This window comes from Zalophus californianus, chromosome 2, assembly GCF_009762305.2.
Source record: "Zalophus californianus isolate mZalCal1 chromosome 2, mZalCal1.pri.v2, whole genome shotgun sequence".
Lineage (NCBI taxonomy): Eukaryota > Metazoa > Chordata > Mammalia > Carnivora > Otariidae > Zalophus > Zalophus californianus.
In genome coordinates, this window is record NC_045596.1 from 183,279,628 (window position 1) to 183,297,925 (window position 18,298).

An 18,298-nucleotide genomic window follows, 5' to 3' on the forward strand; every position below is an offset into this window, starting at 1 on the left:
AAACCCAACAATACATTAAAAAAATCATTCACTGCAACCAAGAGGGTTTTATAATTGGGTTTTATAATTGGGTTCAGTATTCACAAATCAATCAATGTGATAATCACATTAATAAAAGAAAGGATAATCCTTCTGCAAGAAGCATGGGCTACACTCTCACTTGCTCCCTTTCTGTTGCCATCTTGGTTCCATGTTCCTTGCACACAATGCCAGCTGAACCCACAGAAACCAACTCTGCTAAAAAGCAGGAGTTACTGTAGCCCCAGACTGAGACCGGGTCTGGAATAGAATCCAATATTGATGGATGAGAGCTTGAGGAACGAGATTCCACACTAGCAACCGCATAAGCCCAGCTGGCGGCAGCAGCTGAAATTGATAAAGAACCAGTCAGTAGAGCAAAACAGAGCCAGAGTGAAAAGAAGGTATGGAAGACTATGTCCAAAATGGGTCTACGACAGGCTAAAGGGGTTACTAGAGTCACTATCCAGAAATCTAAGAATATCCTCTTTGTCATCACAAAACCAGATGTCTACAAGAGCCCAGCTTCAGATACCTACATAGTTTTGGGGGAAACCAAGATTAAGGATTTGTCTCAGCTGGGACAACTAGCAGCTGCTGAGAAATTCGAGGTTCAAGGCGAAGCTGTCTCAAACATTCAAGAAAACACACAGACTCCAACTGTACTGGGGGAGAGCGAAGAGGAAGAGGTTGAGGAAACACCATGTAGAGGTTAAGGACATAGAATTGGTCACGTCACAAGCAAATGTGTCAAGAGCAAAGGCATCTGAGTTCTGAAGAACAGCAGGAATGACATTGTAAATGTTATTATAGAATTAACAATGTAACCATCTGAAAACAAGGATCATTTTTTTTGGTGTTTCAAAAGAATAATTGCAGCTTGGCTTGATATTTGTATTGTTTCTATCATTAATAAAGTTATGGCTTCTTGTAGGATGAAAAATGAATTGATCAACAGAAGGATAGATAAGAGGATAAGAACCACATAATCCTTTCAATAGATGCAGAAAAAGCATTTGACAAAATACAACATCAATTCATGATAAAAGCCCTCAACACAGTAGGTTTAGAAGGAACATACCTCAACATAATAAAGGCCATATATGAAAAACCCACAGCTAATATCCTTAATGGGGAAAAACTGAGAGCTTTTCCTCTATGGTCAGGAATGAAGAGGAATGTCCATTCTCACCACTTTTATTCTACACAGTACTAGAATTCTTAGCTATAGCAATAAGACAAAAAGAAATAAAAGGAAACCAGATTGGCGAGGAAGATGTAAAACTTTCACTATTTGGAGATGGCATGATACTATATATAGAAAAGCAGAAAGACTCCACCAAAAAAACTGCTAGAACTGATATGCAAATTTAGTAAAGTCACAGGATACAAAATCAATATACAGAAATCTGTTGCATTTCTATACCAATAATGACACAGCAGAAAGAGAAACTGAGAAAACAACCCTATTTATAGTTGTACCAAAACCAATAAGATACCTAGGAGTAAACCTAACCAAAGAAGTGAAAGACTCTGAAAACTTATATATAAAACACTGATGAAAGAAATTGAAGATGACACAAAGAAATGGAAAGACATCCCATGCTCATGGATTGGAAGAACAAATCTTGTTAAAATGTCTATACTACCCAAAGCAATCTACACGTTTAATTCAATCCCTATCAAAATACCACTAGCATTTTTCCCATAACTAGAACAAATATTCCTACAGTGTGTTTGGAACCACAAAAGACTGTAAATAGCAAAGCAACCTTGGAAAAGAAGAGCAAAGCTGGGGACATCAGAGAAAGTCAATCAGAGAAAGACAGGTACTGGACTTCAACTTATTTTATAAAGCTGTAGTGATGGGGCACCTGGGTGGCTCAGTCAGTTAAGCATCTGCCTTTGGCTCAGGTCATGATCCCAGGGTCCTGGGATCGACCCCTGTGTCGGGTTTCCTGCTTAGTGGGGAGTCTGCTTCTCCCTCTGCTCCAACCCCCACTCATGCTCTATTTCTCTCTCAGTCTCTCTCAAATAATTAAATAAGTCTTTTAATAAAGAAAACAAAGCTGTAATGATCAAAACAGTAGGATATTGGCAGGAAAATAGACACATAGATCAGTGGAACAGAATAGAAAACCCAGAAATGAACTTACAACTGTAAGTTAATTAATCTTCAACAAAACAGGAAAGACTGTCTATTGGGAAGAAGACTGTTTCTTTAACAAATGGTGTTGGGAAAACTGGACAGGTACATGCAAAAGAATGAAACTGGACTACTTTCTTACACCATATACAAAAATAAATTCAAAATGGATTAAAGACCTAAATGTGAGTCCTAAAACCATAAAAATCATAGAAGAGAACAGAGGCAGTAATTTCTTTGACATCAGCTGTAACAACTTCTTTCTAGATATGTCTCCTGAGGTAAGGGAAATAAAAGCAAAAATAGGACTACATTAAAATAAAAAGCTTCTGCAGAGCAAAGGAAATAATCAACAAAACTGAAGACATTTTACAGAACAGGAGAAGATATTTGCAAATGACATATCCAATAATGGGTTAGTATCCAAAATATATAAAGAACTTACAAAATTCAACACCCCAAAACCAAATAATCCAATTTAAAATGAGCAGAAGACATGAACAGACATTTTTCCAAAGAAGACATACAGATGGCCAACAGACACATGAAAAAATGCTCACCATCACTTATCATCAAGGAAATGCAAATTAAAACTGCAATGAGATATCACTTCACACCTGTCAGAATAGCTAAAATTAACACAAGAAAGAACAGTGTTGGCAAGGATGTGCAGAAAGGGGACCCCTCTTGCACTGTTGGTGGGAATGCAAACTGGTAGAGCCACTGTGGAAAACCATATGGAGGTTTTTCAAAAAGTTAAAAAATAGAACTAACTACAACCCAGCAATCACACTACTAGGTATTTTCTCAAAGAATATAAAAATACTAATTAAAGGGATACATGCACCCCAATATTTATAGCAGCATTATGTACAATAGCCAAACTATGGAAACAGCCCATGCCCATTGATAGTTGAATGGATAAGGACAATGTGAGATCTTGCCATTTGCAATGACATGAATGGAGGTAGAGAGTATTATGTTAAGTGAAATAAGTCAATCAGAGAAAGACAGGTATTATATGATCTCACTAACATATGGAGTTTAAGAAATAAAACAAATGAGCAACGGGAAAAAGAAAGAGAAACCAAGAAGTGGACTCTGAGCTATAGAGAACAAACTGATGGTTCCCAGAGGGGAGGTGGGTGGGTGGGGAATGGGTGAAATAGGTGATGGGGATTAAGGAGTACACTTGTGATGTAAGGAAGTGTTGAATCACTAAATTGTACACCTGAAATTAACATTACACTGCATGTTAACTAACTGGAATTTAAATAAACCTTTAAAAAATAATTTTGGGCTGTTGGGGTGTGGTGAATATATTTTGCTTGTGAGAAGGACATCAATTCTAGGGTAACTAGAGGGCAGAGTGTTTCCCCTCTAAGTCTGTATGTGCAAGTCCTAATCCTCAGTATTGTGACTGTATTTGGTGATAGAGACTTTAAAGAGTTAGTTACATTACAATAAGGTCATTTGGGTGGGCCTTAATCATTCTGACCCATATCCTGGGTCAGAATCAGGACACCCAGAAAGACATTGGGGGTTTGTACACACAGAGTACACAGGCCAAGTGAGTACACAACAAGAAGGCCACCATCTGTAAGCCAAGGAGAGAGGCCTCAGGAGGAACCAAACTTTGGAGGCTCCTTGATCATGGGCATCCAGCTTCCAGAGCTGTGAGAAAATGCTTTTGTGTTCTTTAGGTCACTCAATCTGTGGTATTTGATTTGGGGAGTCTTAGCAAATTAATACAGGTGGCATCTCTGTCACCTGCCCACCATATTCTAATAGCATCTCTCCCCTCACCCCATCTTTACTCCCCTAGCTGTGACAAAAAAAATGTCTTCAGATGTTGTCAAATATTTTTTGAGGGACAAAATTGTCCCAGGTTGAGAACCATAGCTCTAACCATAAACAATAACAAGAAATAATAGTATAGATTACTCGTCTTTGCAACCTGTGATTTGGACATTGTCCTCTCCATATATCTTTCAAACCCACTGCCTGTTCCTTCAAATGGTTAAATGTAGGTACTTCCTAAGGTTCTTTCTGCTGCCTTCTTTTTTCTTTTTCTATATTTTTCCTTAATATTCTCATCCTTTTTTTTTTTTTTTTTAAAGTGCTACTTCTAAAGAAATAGCTAGAGCTCACAGATAATCTCTCTTGTCCTGGCATCTTTGTTGATCCCCAAATGTGAATTTCCACCTGCCAATTCTCCAAACAGTTCTTGAAATTTCCACCTGAATGTTTTACATCTCTTGCAAATTCAACATATCTAAGCTGAATACAGATCTTCCCCAAAACTGTCTCTTTTGTATTCCCTATTCAGTTAACAGTTCACTTTAGTTCAATTCAAAAACTATTTTTTTTTTTTTTGTATACCTCAAGATTTGGTTTGGTACAGAAGAAAATCACTTAAATAGATTTAATGTAATGTGATAAGCACAATGATAAATATGCAGAGACCTCTATGGGAATTCAGAGAAGGAACCTCGTATTTTGTCTGGGATGTCATGAAAAGCTTCCTAGAGAAGGTGAGAAATGAGCTATGTCTGAAAGGAGAAGCCCAAATTAGGTAAGGAAGAGAAGATACAAAGGTATTTTAGGCAGGTAAAATAGTATATGTAATAACAGTGCGTGGAGAGGATAACAGAAAATGTCCAGTTTGTTTTTTGTTAATTGAAGTCAGGTGAACATATCCTGTATGTAAATACTTGTGTATGTCTATATATCCTCTAAGAAATTTCTAAATCTTAATTTATTGGTTCAAAAACTATGGACAATATGGGGTGTGTGGCTGGCTCAGTTGGTAGAACATGCAACTGTTAATCTCAGGGTTGTGAGTTCAAGCCCCACGTTGGGTGTGGAGCCTACTTAAAATTAAAAAATGTATATTTTTTAAAAAAAGGAAAACAAAACTATGGACAGTTCATAGGCCAGTTTTCTTCCACAATAATTTTCCTTTCCCATCTTGAGCAAGAATACCAATTTCCCATACCCTCACTAGCACAGAATATTACTAACTTCTTCCATTGGTTTTAAAATTATTTTTTAAGCTTAAAAGATGCTGGTATTTTTAATGAAATTGTTGTGATCAAGATATCAAAAAACTCCCATGTTGATAAATCCAGAGATAAATTCTCTAAGCCAGTCACAAGTCGTGGGTATACCCTGAAGATCATCGTCTATACCATGTTCTATATTGTAGGCACAATGGAGAGGCCCTTATGGACTTCTAAATACCTGCTAGCTATATGCTTCTTTGAATACCTAACCTACTGATTGCATCTGCTTGCAATTTTGGCCGATCTTCAGAATTAGCAAGGATTCTGAATGGTATACTTCCTGCCTGCACCAGGGGCAATAATAGTATTTCCAGTCCCACTTGCTGGGGATGGTAGGTAGGGTTTCAAGAGATTTAGTACAGTGTTCCCAAAATGCTGAGCTTTCTCATTAGGGCAGGAGAAAGATTTTTTTCTAACTTGTTCTATTTTCAATGTTTGCACTATATCTAGCAGACATTGATTGATTGATTGTACATGGCTTGCATTTTTTTTTCTTGTTTACCAGCCCAGACACCCACCGTACTCAGTTTTTATATCTGCCTGGTCATTTCATTCAGATCCTAGGGGAAGAGTTGAATGCTTTTCTTTGTATTTCCATATAGCAAAGAAATTGCCATGTACTTTTTAATTCTGGCCTTCTGTAGCGTTTAAATACCCAAACATGTCTCTTATCCCCCTTGGTTCTGGCTCCAGCTTTTTCATGTCTTCTCAGATTCCAGGAAGGTACTATATCTAACTTTAACCCATCTATCTTAAGCCTTGCACTGACTCTTCTCTCAATGAATATTTCAAATATATTCTTAAAATTGAACAGTGTTTTCCTTTAAGTGCCCAGTACTTTGGTAAGCCATTATATTAATTCTCTAATTCTGATAGAAAGTCTGCAGCGTAGGCATTATTTCCATATTTTGTCAGCGAGGTAATTGAGACTCAAGATGCTTGAACAACATATCCAAATTATAGTAAATATATACCAAATCTGATTTTTAGGTCAGTCAAACCAGTGTTTCCTCTTCTTGGTGGTCCAAGCATTCTTGAAATGATAGATCTTCAAGTCACTTAAAGCTTGAAAAATAAAATTTTGAAAATCCATTAAGATATTTCAGAATTTGGGCTATCAGCTGAATGTAAAATATTTCATTATTGTGTGTAGATAAACTCTTCTTTGGTGGAGTATTATGCTTTTGACAGTTGACTTGTCTGCAAGAGGCAATTCAGTAAAATATTAAGATCTCTGTGACATTGCCCAGGCATCTATTGCTCTGTTGTACCTCATGTTCATACAAAAAAGGAGAAATACATTTGTCCAACTATTTTAGCTTGAAGATAGTCATGCCAGAAACTGTAATTTCTACTTCAGAAAAAACTTTAGACTACCATACCAGAAAAAGTAACCTGATAAACTAAGTGGAGTTGGAAAGAGAAAACAGTGAGCATAAGGGCTAACGCCACGAATTTCAATACAGCTTTCTTTGTTCCCTAAAGACTATGGCAAGGGGACAGTCCCAGAGCCACTATTTTACATGATAGGGGCTTGCCCAGAAATCTTTGTTCTTTCTCTGCTCTGCCCTTTTATTCCCAGGTCTTACATCATCAGTTGGGAATAATATTCAGTAGTAATACTTGAACATAAGGAAATTTTATAAGTATTAAGCGCTACTAGTTTTTTCAACCAAGTTCAACTCCAGGAAGACTCAGTCTTCACATTAGGGGAGAAAGCAGGGTCCCCCCAGCTTGCCAGAATTCTGGAAGGCCCATTATCCCACAACTCAAGGGAAATTTGATTAATTGTTGTTGTTTTTAATAACTTGGGTATAGCCTTAGAAAATTGAAGGCAGAGATCCCATTATTTCCCGTTTTTTCCTTCTGCAGGATAAAGGGTACCCCAGGATTAAATTTGCTGGGATGTGTACATGGGATGAGAGGGCTCTAGAGTTGGACATCTGAGGAATTTTTGTCTCGCTATTTTAGTCCTGGTGGTAATTTGATATTTCTTTTTAGTTGTATCTGAAGCACAGAACTTTATATTAGTAAGAAAACATAACTTAAAGCAAGTATTTGCATAAATGCCATCTTCAATATTTTTTTTAATTAATGTGCACTTCTATTGTTTTTAAGAATAGAAGTTGGCTCATAAAGGAAAGTACAAAGAGAAGAGAGGGTCAATTCACGAGTCATGAATAGAGACAAGTGAAATTATAGGAGAAAGGAAATCAATCCCGCCAAATGAAAAAGGGCAAAGGAGGAGTTGAAATAAATGAATCATTACCCACAAGAATCCAATTTCTCCACATTTGTGAGCTGGAATCTGAAAAAGGTCTTAATGCACTATTGGTAATGAAATATTATCAATAGATTTCTAACCAACTTCAGAGACAATGACTTGTAACTGCTCAGGGTTTGTGCTTTGCTTTGCTGGGAGAGAGGGTATGAAACATTCCAAGGAAGAATCTCTCTTCATAATTTTATTTTTTCTCCCCATTTATGCACATGAAACTTAACTGAGTAGAGTTCAGATGGGTTTGTAAATTTTATTTGTAGGTACCAAACATCTAACTATGCAAAGTAGTAGTACAACTCTGATTTGAATTAAAAGATTGCGTTTGAGTCAGAGCATTGCTTCTGATGATCTATACTCCTGGAAGATAAATTCATCTTCTTGGCACTCAGTTTCACTTCCAGACACTATGGCTGTAGATCAGCTTCCCTTTCATGTTTGTTCCATCTAAAATTCTATGAGGCAGGAAATGATAGTTAATTCCTCCCCGACTATATGGGAGAATATTACCATTTACTTAAAAAAATGTGATATCATGAACTGTTAACCTGTTAGAAATTTGAGGGGAAATTAAATAAAGAGGAAGATCCAGAAACCTTACCAAAGTTGACTACTGGGGTAAAACTTACCCCAGCTTTTAGAAATCAAAACTGAATTCAAAGATCTGCCTTTTGTAATATAACTTACTCCATATTAATCAAGGTTCTCAGGAAAAACGGAACCAATAGGATGTATATATACACACACATACAAATAATAGTAATAAGGCAAGGCACTTATTAAAATAATTGGCTCAAAAGATTATGGAGGCCGACAAGTCCCACAAATCTGCAGGATGAGTCAGCAAGCTGGAGACAGAGGGAAGACAGTGGTATAACTGTAGTCTGAAGGTTGGCAGGCTAGAGACCCAGGAAGACATGATGTTTTAGTTAGAGGTGGTAGTGAGGAAAAAGCTGATGCCCTTGTTTGAAGGCCATCCAGCAAGAGAATTTACTCTTACACTGGGGAGGGTCAGCTTTTTTGTTTTATTGAGGCCCTTAACTGATCAGATGGGGCTCACCCACATTATGGAGGGTGATCTGCTTTACTCAGTCTACGGATTCAGATGAGTGTCTCATGCAAAAACATCCCGTAGAAACACCCAGAATAATGTTCGATCAAATACCTTGGTACCCATGGCCCAGTTAAGTTAACACAAAAAAATATATCATCATACTATCCAAAGAGACATAGGTGTTGTATTCTGTGTTCTCATTTTATTTTGTGGTATAAGTGGTTTAAATTTGGCAGACAGGCCATTGTGCTATTTCTTAGATTCCTCTGGAATTCAGAACTGGCACTTTGCCATCAGAAATGCCTAAAGCCATTATGCATATGTGTTTTTGGTTAAGTTAGTTAATGAGATCCCATTTTCTTGGAAGCGTTTATGTTCCTTAGAGGAATGAAGTATGCTCTCTGAGAAATTATTTGCTTATCCTAGGATTGCACCTATTATTATAATCATGATATAGAACGAACTGTAGACATTAAATAGTATGGTCATGTCTATACAACAGCAAATATTTCAGCTAGGAATAAAATGGTACATGAGGAATGGGAGGCCCTTTATTATAGATCTTTAAGTGACTATTTCAATTCAGAATGAAAGGGTAAGGGAAATCAAAATGAAGGGTAAGTATCAAAATGAAGGCATTAAGAGAGAAAGGAGATAGAAAAGGGATTTTAAAAAGAGGAAGGAACTAAAAAATTAGGGTCTATTTGTCTGTGTAAAATGTTCCTGACATTTCTCTTTAGAGCAAGGTTTTATTGCTCTGCACAGGAGATGGTTCACAGTGGGCACTCTGGTCACCCGAAGGCTGACTACTAAGAGTTAAAGGTGGTTTTGCTGAACGATCTTTCCTTTATTCCACCCTCTTCTAGACTCTCATCTTCCTATGCACCCTACCGTTGCATATTTCATTCCGTTGCCTTCCATATTCCATTCAAGGGCTAGGCCATTAAAAAAAAATCACTGAAAAAAACCAGATTATAATGGTAAGAAGGGGGAATAAGACTCCTTCCAAGTGAAGAAATTGAATATTCCCTTTCCCCGGAGACACTTCCCAAGGATAAAGGATTAAATTCTAGCTCACATTTCTTTAAAAAAGGAAAAAATGATAAAAGGGTACTTTTTAAAAATGTAATTCAGGGAAGTATGATCTCTGAATCTCAATAAGTCCCACAGGCTGCATTAGGACACTGAAACTTTCTGGTTAACAGACATCCTTGCTAATATAAGAAAACATGCCGTAGACTTAAGGGATTTATGTACATATAAAGCAATATTTATTTACACATAAATGTATACTTCCTTGTACAATACAGCAAGTCATATTTTCATAAGTTTTTTTTTCTTTTTTATGCTCCCACTTTTCTTGGGTCTGACACAAGATCTAGATTCACTGTCAAAACAGCTGGGAAAATTCTGGGAAAGAAGGGGAGGGAAAGTAAGAGATTTAGTACTTATTAGTTAGTGATATGCTGAGGGTAACGGTCATTCTGCCAGGCTGTCCCCAGCCACTCTTCATGAGCTCTGGAATGGGGGAGGTAAATTTTTCTTAAAATTTACTACACCCTTGGGGCACCTGGGTGACTCAGTTTGTTAAGCATCTGCCTTCAGCTCAAGTCGTGATCTCAGGGTCCTGGGATCGAGCCCCATGTCCAGCTCTCTGCTCTGCCAGGAGTCTGCTTCTCCCTCTCACTCTCCCTCTGTGTTCTCCCTCTCTCTGTCTCTCAAATAAATAAATAAAATCTTAAAAATAATTTTACTGCACCCAGGAACAGATATCTTAAAATAATATTGGTTATATCTTAGTGAGGATTATGATGATCCAGAACAAGGACTAGAGGATCTAAAGGAAAATTGGGTGGACACTAAAGTAAATTCCACTGATGTCTTGATTTTGTTTGTATTCAACAAATATTTATTGATAGTCTATTATGTTTCAGGCACAGTTCTAGCTACTGAACAAGAGGGATCTGCTTTCATGGACTAATACTTGTTCTTGGTAGTGGGGAAACAGTATATATATATATATATATAATAAATTATAAATAAATAACTAAATAAATATATATATATGTATATATATATATGAAGAGAGAGATTATCAAGTAGTGATACCAACAGAATGATAAGTAGAACTACAGATTTTTGTCAGGGACGAGCTCACTAAATGAACTTGGGACTGATGTCTGAATGATCAGAAATGGCAGGCAGAGCTCACACCAGACACTTGCCTCACTTCATCCAGTCCGTTGGATCATACAGTGGGATTTAAATTTCAGAAACTATTAGACTAGATAAAATTGAAAGATCATTAAGTTGTGTAAAACTCTAAGATGCAGGTAGCCTTGCTTTTTTGGGGGGGGTGGTAGGGGCAGAAATACTAAAAATACTCACGTTTTTACTGACAGAATAATCATAACTTTATTGAACTCTTATTCTATCCCAGGCACTGTCTATTATTTTGTTTGATTCTCACAACAATCCAATGGTTTAGGGCCTGTTGGTGGAACCCTGTCACCTCTCATCCCTCTAATTCCTAATTTTTGGCACAAAGCATTTCTACAGTAGGAAATGCCTTTACATGGCCTTCAGTCTGTCTACTTAGTTCTATAATTTATCATCTGTCACCTGTCTTCGGAAGTAAAAGTTATGAAAGAGTATTTGCCCTTCCATAACGCTTTCTGGTAATTTCTATTTGAGTCTACTCTATTTCATGGTTTAATAAATACTGTTCAGTAGTAACTAAATTGATTTACATCTCATTTTTTCTCAGCTTTACTAAGGTCTCATCGACAAATAATGTTGTAAACTATTTAAAGTGTGTAACATGGGGGCACCTGGGTGGCTTAGCCGGTTAAGCCTCTGACTCTTAATTTTGGCTGAGGTCATCATCTCGGGATCGTGGGATCGAGCCCAGTGTCTGGCTTCTCCCTCAGGAGCGAGTCTGCTTGAGATTCTCTTCATCTCTCCCTCTCCCTCTGCCCCTCCCCTGCTTGTGCCCTCTCTCTCTCTGAAATAAATAAATAAACCTTTAAAAAATAAAAAAAACTGTACAACATGATCTGATATGCATACATATTGTGAAAGGATTTCCCTACTGTCTGGTTCATTAACACATCTATCACCTCACATATTTACTGCATATTTTATTCATTCATTCATTCATTCATTCATTCATTCATTCATTCATTTATTGGTGAGATCCTTTAAATTCTACTCAGCACATTTCAGTTATGCAGTATAATGTTATCAGCTATAGTCGCCATGTATTCATTAGATCCTTAGATTCTATTTATTGTTCATCTCATAACTCTTAAGTTTGTACCTTTTTTACCAACTTCTGCCTAGTCCCCTTATTCTAAGCCCCTAGCAGCTGATTTTCTACTCTCTATTTCTATGAGTTTCACTTTATTTTGAGCTTTAAAAAAATCTGCATGTAAGTAAGATATAAGTAATACCATGCAGTATTTGCCTTTCTCTGTCTGGGTTATTTCACTCAGCATAAATGCCCTTACGCTTCATCCATGTTGTCACAAATGATTTTTTCTTTTTTAAGACGGAATAATATTCCATTGTATATACAGGTGTATGTGTGGATATATACACATGCATATACGCACATCTTTTTATCACCCTTTGGATATATATCAAGAAATGGAATTACTGGATCATCTTGTAGTTCTATTTTTAATTTCTTGAACCTTCATCCCATTTTCTATAGCGACTCTACCAGTTAACATTACTGCTAAGAGTGCACAAGGGTTTCCTTTTCTCCACATCCTCACCACTGTTTGCTCTCGTCTTTTAATAATAGACATCCTAGCAGATGTGAGGTGATATGTCCTTGTAGCTATAATTTGCATTTCCCTGATGATTAATGATGTTAAGCACCTTTTCATGTGTCTGTTGGCCATTTGTATATCTTCTTTGGAAAAATGTCCATTTAGTTTCTTTTTTTAAGATTTTTTAATTTAAATTCAATTTAATTAACATATAGTATATTATTCGTTTCAGAGGTAGAATTTAGTGATTCATCAGTTGTATATAATACCCAGTGCTCATTTAATCAAATGCCCTCCTTAATGCCTATCACCCAGTTACCCCATCCCCCCAACTCACCCCTCCAGCAACCCTCAGTTTGTTTCCTATACTTAAGAGTCTCTTATGGTTTGTCCCCCTCTCTGTTTTCATCTTATTTTGTTTTTCCTTCCCTTCCCCTATCTTCATCTGTTTTGTCTCTTAAATTCCACATGAGTGAAATCATATGGAATGTCTTTCTCTGACTTATTTCACTTAGCATAATACCCTCTAGTTCCATCCATGTCATTGCAAATGGCAAGATTTCATTCTTTTTGATGGTTGAGTAATATTTCATCACATGTATACATATACATATATGCCACATCTTCTTTATCCATTCATCTGTTGAAGAACATCTGGGCTCTTTCTATAGTTTGGCTATTGTGGACATCGCTGCTATAGACATTGGGGTGCAGGTGCCCCTTTGGATCACTACATTTGTAATTTTGGGGTAAATCTCTAGTAGTGCAATTGCTGGGTCATAGGGTAGCTCTACTTTTAACTTCTTGAGGAACCTTCATACTGTTTTCCAGAGTGGCTACACCAGATTGCATTCCCACCAACAGTGTAAGAGGGTTCTTCTTTCCCCACATCCTCACCAACATAGGTTTGTTTCCTGAGTTGTTAATTTTAGCCATTCTGACCAGTGTGAGATGTTGTCTCATTGTAGTTTTGATTTGTATTTCTCTGATGCCGAGTGATGTTGAGCATTTTTTCATGTGTCTGTTGGCCATTTGTATGTCTTTGGAGAAAAGTCTGTTCATGTCTTCTACCCATTTCTTGATTTTTTTGTTTTTTTGGGTGTTGATAAGTTCTTTATACATTTGTTTATTTTAAATATTTTTTCTATTGAGTTGTGTTTCTTGTGTATTTTGCATATTAACTCCTTATGAGATTGGTGACTTGCAAATATTTTTCTAATTCCATAGGTTGCCTTTCATTTTGTTTATGGTTTCATTAGCTATACAGAGGCTTTTTAGCTTGATATAGTTCTACTTGTTTCTGCTTTTGTTGCCTTTGCTTTTTATGTTATTATTCATTTTTGAAAATCACTGGTATGTATAATAGTATAATATAATATCTATTATAATAGTATAATAGAAAATCATTGCATTTTGCTTCAGACAGATCAGGATTCAAATTGCTTATAGCACATTACAATCAAGTATGCTACTATATTGCTTGCAGTACATTAGTTCATTGATCCTAATATTAAAAAAAAACATTTACTCACTTCGAATTTTGAAAAAAAAATATCATTTTAATGCTCTGTTTTATCATCTATAACAAGAAGTTAATAAAAGCAACTATTTTAAATAGTTTTGGTAGAGAATAAATGAGATAATGCATATAAAGCATATAAAAGCATATAAATCTGATACAGATTTGTACTAATATAGTAAATGTTCAATAATTGTTATCTGTCATTTATTTTTATCATTTTAAATTTCCTCCTCTTTAAAATAATTACATGTTTTCAGGTATTATTTTCCAGTTATTATCCTACTTTTCTGTTTGCCAAAAAGAATCAACTGTTATGCATAATAATGAACATGGGTCATTAATTTAATCACATGCCATATCTTTGCTTAATTTGGGGTGAAGTTCTATTTTACACTACATGCCTTACTTCATTCTGACATATGAACTAAAGGATTTCCAAAGCAAAATATCTTAAGGTAATATAAAGGAGCCACTTCCAGATGGGCCTAATTTGTAAATTATTTGTCCTTAATCACTTCTAGATAGATACTACAATAAAAAAATAATATACAACCAATGTAAACGATAGTGTTCAAATTTTGATTTTATTACTTAATATTCTCCCAGTGGTGCCTAAGTATGTATGATATTTCGTTCTCAAACATTCAAAAAATGATTGCCAGTGATCCAAACATCAGTCTGTTGTCCATATTGGTGAGTTAAAACACACTAAATGATATCAGGGAGTACTAAGTTAGTTACTAAAGTAAACATTCTGATTTCCTTTGATCAGTCAGATAATTCTGAAATATAAACTCCAGAGAGTGTATGTGTTTCCATGTTGATAGTTTTGTTTTTTTATTATTGCTTTAATGCACGTTCAGAAACAAAATATTTAAGCTTCCAAATAGCAAATATTGATACTCTTATAAAGTATTAAAAAATCTTATGTTAAATGTAAAACTACAAAAGTGTAATTCTTATCTAAAATTATTTATGCTTTTCTGACTAGAAAGTACAAAGAATTTCATTTTTCATGTAGATTAATTTCATAAAACACTGTATTTCCTTTTCATTTATTCATTTCTTTCCTTTCTCCCAGTAAACACTCCCAGCTCCTTGTGAATTTACCAGGTGATTCATGGGTTACTACATTGCTTGTACTACATTAGTTCATTAATACTAATATTAAAAAATAGAACTGTACTTTGCTAAAATGTATCATGGTAAAATTCTACTTGCCTGCTCTTTGAGATGACCCTCAGATGTGGGGTAAAAGTCACATAATGGCATGATTTAGTGGCCTCTGGGTTATTCCAGTGTCAATGGGCTGTGGCTAGCCTATTCAGCTTCAAGGCAAGAGATGCACAATGGCATGCTTAATGTTGAAAATCATAAAGTTCTTGAATAGACTCTCAAGTTAATAACATGGATTCCTCAAAATGATAACATTCATGTTTGTTCTATAGTTGTTATACTGAATAGTCAGTAATTGTTTGTTGCTCCATGGGAAAATTTTATTTAGAATGTTCACTTCTGGCTGGCTCTTTTACAATGTGCTTTATAGATTAATACATGTTAAGGATAAAATCTCTTCCACTGATTATTTTAGAACTAATTCCTGGTTATAAGTCATTAGCACACATCTATAAAAATAAAAAATGTAGCATATCTAGTAGTTTGGTTTATTATGCTTAGTTCATGAGTGAAACAAGTTTAATATTGTCATACCTTAAGTTGACCACTATTATGAAAAGACCAAGCATAATTAGAATTAACTACTATTGTATAATGCTTTAGGATTGGCAAAAGTTTTTCTGTGGATAGCATCCTGTGAAATATCGATCTTACAAAAATGATCAATGACTCAAACACATCAGTTATTTATCAGTGCCTTATATGTGGTTTCTCACCACTAACTTATTGGTTATTTATTTACTACCATTATTTGTATACATTATAGGCTTAAAAACATTAGATCACTTTCCCAAAACCTTTTGCCTTGTAAGTGGCAGATACAGAACTTGAACCCCAGTCTGTCTGATTTCAAAACTATGCTCTGAAACAAAATTATCAAATCACTTTATTTAATTGCATTGAAAGAAGACTTCTTTGTGGTATGAGTAAATTTTAATGTTTAAGGAAGTGTAATGTGCAAGAAAAAACAGTCTATGTTGCTTTAAAGGTAAGATCTCCCCAGGACTAATGAGGTTAAAAGTGAAGCAAGTTTTAACTCAGTATAAAGTAGAATATTCTAATAAGTAGTGCTTGTCAACAATAAATCAGGTTGTTTTTTTCAATATTTTTTATTGTGGTGAAACACACATAAAATTTACTACCTCAACCATTTTTGAGTGTACAGTTCAGTGGTATTTAGGTACAGTCATAATGTTTTGCAACCATCACCATCTTCAATCTCTTTCATCTTGTAAAACCAAAACTTCATACCATTAAACAGTAACATCGCCACTCCCCTATTCCCCCAACCCCTAGCAACTACCATTCTACTTTTTGTCTCTATGATTTTGACTACTTTGAGTATATATGGAATCATATATGTAGAATCATATAGTTTATGCTTTTGATGACTGGCTTTTTTCACTTTGCATAATGTCCTCAAGGTTCATCCATGCTGTAGCATGGGTCAGAATTTTCTTCCTTTTTGAGACAGAATAATATTTCATTGTATGTATATTCCACATTTGTCTTAATCCATTCATCTGCTGATGGGCACTTGGGCTACTTCTGCATTTTAGCTATTGTGAATAACACTGCAACACGAATTTGTAAATATGTGTTGGAGACCCTGCATTCAATTCTTTTGGTTGTATACCCAGAAATGGAGTTTCTGGATTGTAATTGCAATTCTGTTTTTAATTTTTTGAGCCACTCCCTTAGGGGTTGTGCCCATTTTACATTCCCATCAACAGTGTACCAGTGTTCCAGTTTCTCCACATCCTTACCAACACTTGTTATTACTTTTTTTTTTTTTTGAGTGTCAGACTGTTTGGAAGTATGCAAGCAATCTCTCAGGGAAAAGAAAGAAGCAATGTACCTGGTGTGATTCAGACAGTGATCATTGAATGGCTTTTAAAGATTTATTATTCTAAGGGGTGGGCAGAGGGAGAGGGAGAGAGGGTCTTTTTTAAAAGATATTATTTATTTATTTGAGAGAGAGAGTGCACAAAGGGGGGAGGGTCAGAGGGAGAAGCAGACTCCCTGCTGAGTGGGGAGCCTGATGTGGGACTCGATCCTGGGACTCCAGGATCATGACCTGAGCCAAAGGCAGTCGTTTAACTGACTGAGTGACCCAGGCGCCCCTTGGGGGAGAGAGGGTCTTAAGCAGACTTCTCTCTGAGCACAGAGCCTGACAAGGGAATGGAACTCACGACCCTGAGATCATGGCCTGAGTTGAAACCAAGAGTGAGATGCTTAACTGACTGCGCCGACCAGGTGCCCCCTTAAGTGACTTTTAAATATTAGATTCTATGTTGTGTACATACTGAAAATGGATTTATCACTACTAGGCATGTTGAAATAAATTAACTACAGAAAGTAAATGACTATGGAGGACACACTCAGGTCTCTATTAAATATCCCTTAAAGTCCATAGTAGATAGTTGTGATTAAAGGAGCTATTCTGGGGACACCTTGGTAGCTCAGTTGGTTAAGCATCTGCCTTCAACTCAGGTCATGATCTCAGGGTCCTGGGATCGAGCCCTGAGTTGGGCTCCTTGCTCAGCAAGGAGTCTGCTTCTTCCTCTCCTGCTCTCTCCCAAATAAATAAATAATATCTTTAAAAAAATAAAGGAGCTATTCTAATAATTAAATATAATTGTTATGCTTTTATCTCTCCTCAGCTGTAAAAGGTATAAGGTATTCCCTAGAACACAAAACTGAGAGAATGGGTGCTTAGAAGCTTGTAGGGAGAATGAAGGCACCTGCTGGAATGTACTGAGTGCCTTACCATCACTAAATATTACAGGCGTTCATTACACAATGTGCAGCCAAGCTGTGTTTTACAGACAGAGGGAGGAATTTCATGCAGAACTCTGTACATAATAAGTAAAGAATATATAATACTTTAGGTTTCTCACCTCACATTATTTCAGTTAGAGATATGCTAAGGATAGTTTTGCTGTTATTTCTGTCGCTGTTGCTTGATATGAAATAACAAACATCATCTTTGTGATTCTATGTATTTCTAGCTCCAGTGTTGTGAGATACTTTTGAGTTTAATGCTTTTTTTATTATTTCTGTTATGAGAGATATATTAAACATATTCTTTTGGCAGTAAGATCAAGATGTTTTATATCCAAGAATATAAATATCTCTAAATTGCTTTTAGTTTCCCTATTTTCTTGGGGCTTCTGTTATTATTTCTCAGGACTGTTAGTTTTGTGTCTTCTGAATTTTAATAATTGAATGGAGTCAAACTCCAATTTACTTTTCTGAATTAT

The 18,298-nt window shown here is 35.9% G+C and overlaps 1 pseudogene; it reads left to right on the forward strand.

Annotated features, from left to right (window-relative positions):
- Positions 1–206: 206 nt before the first annotated feature.
- LOC113925892 lies at positions 207–845 on the forward strand (annotated as a pseudogene).
- The last annotated feature ends 17,453 nt before the right edge of the window (positions 846–18,298 follow it).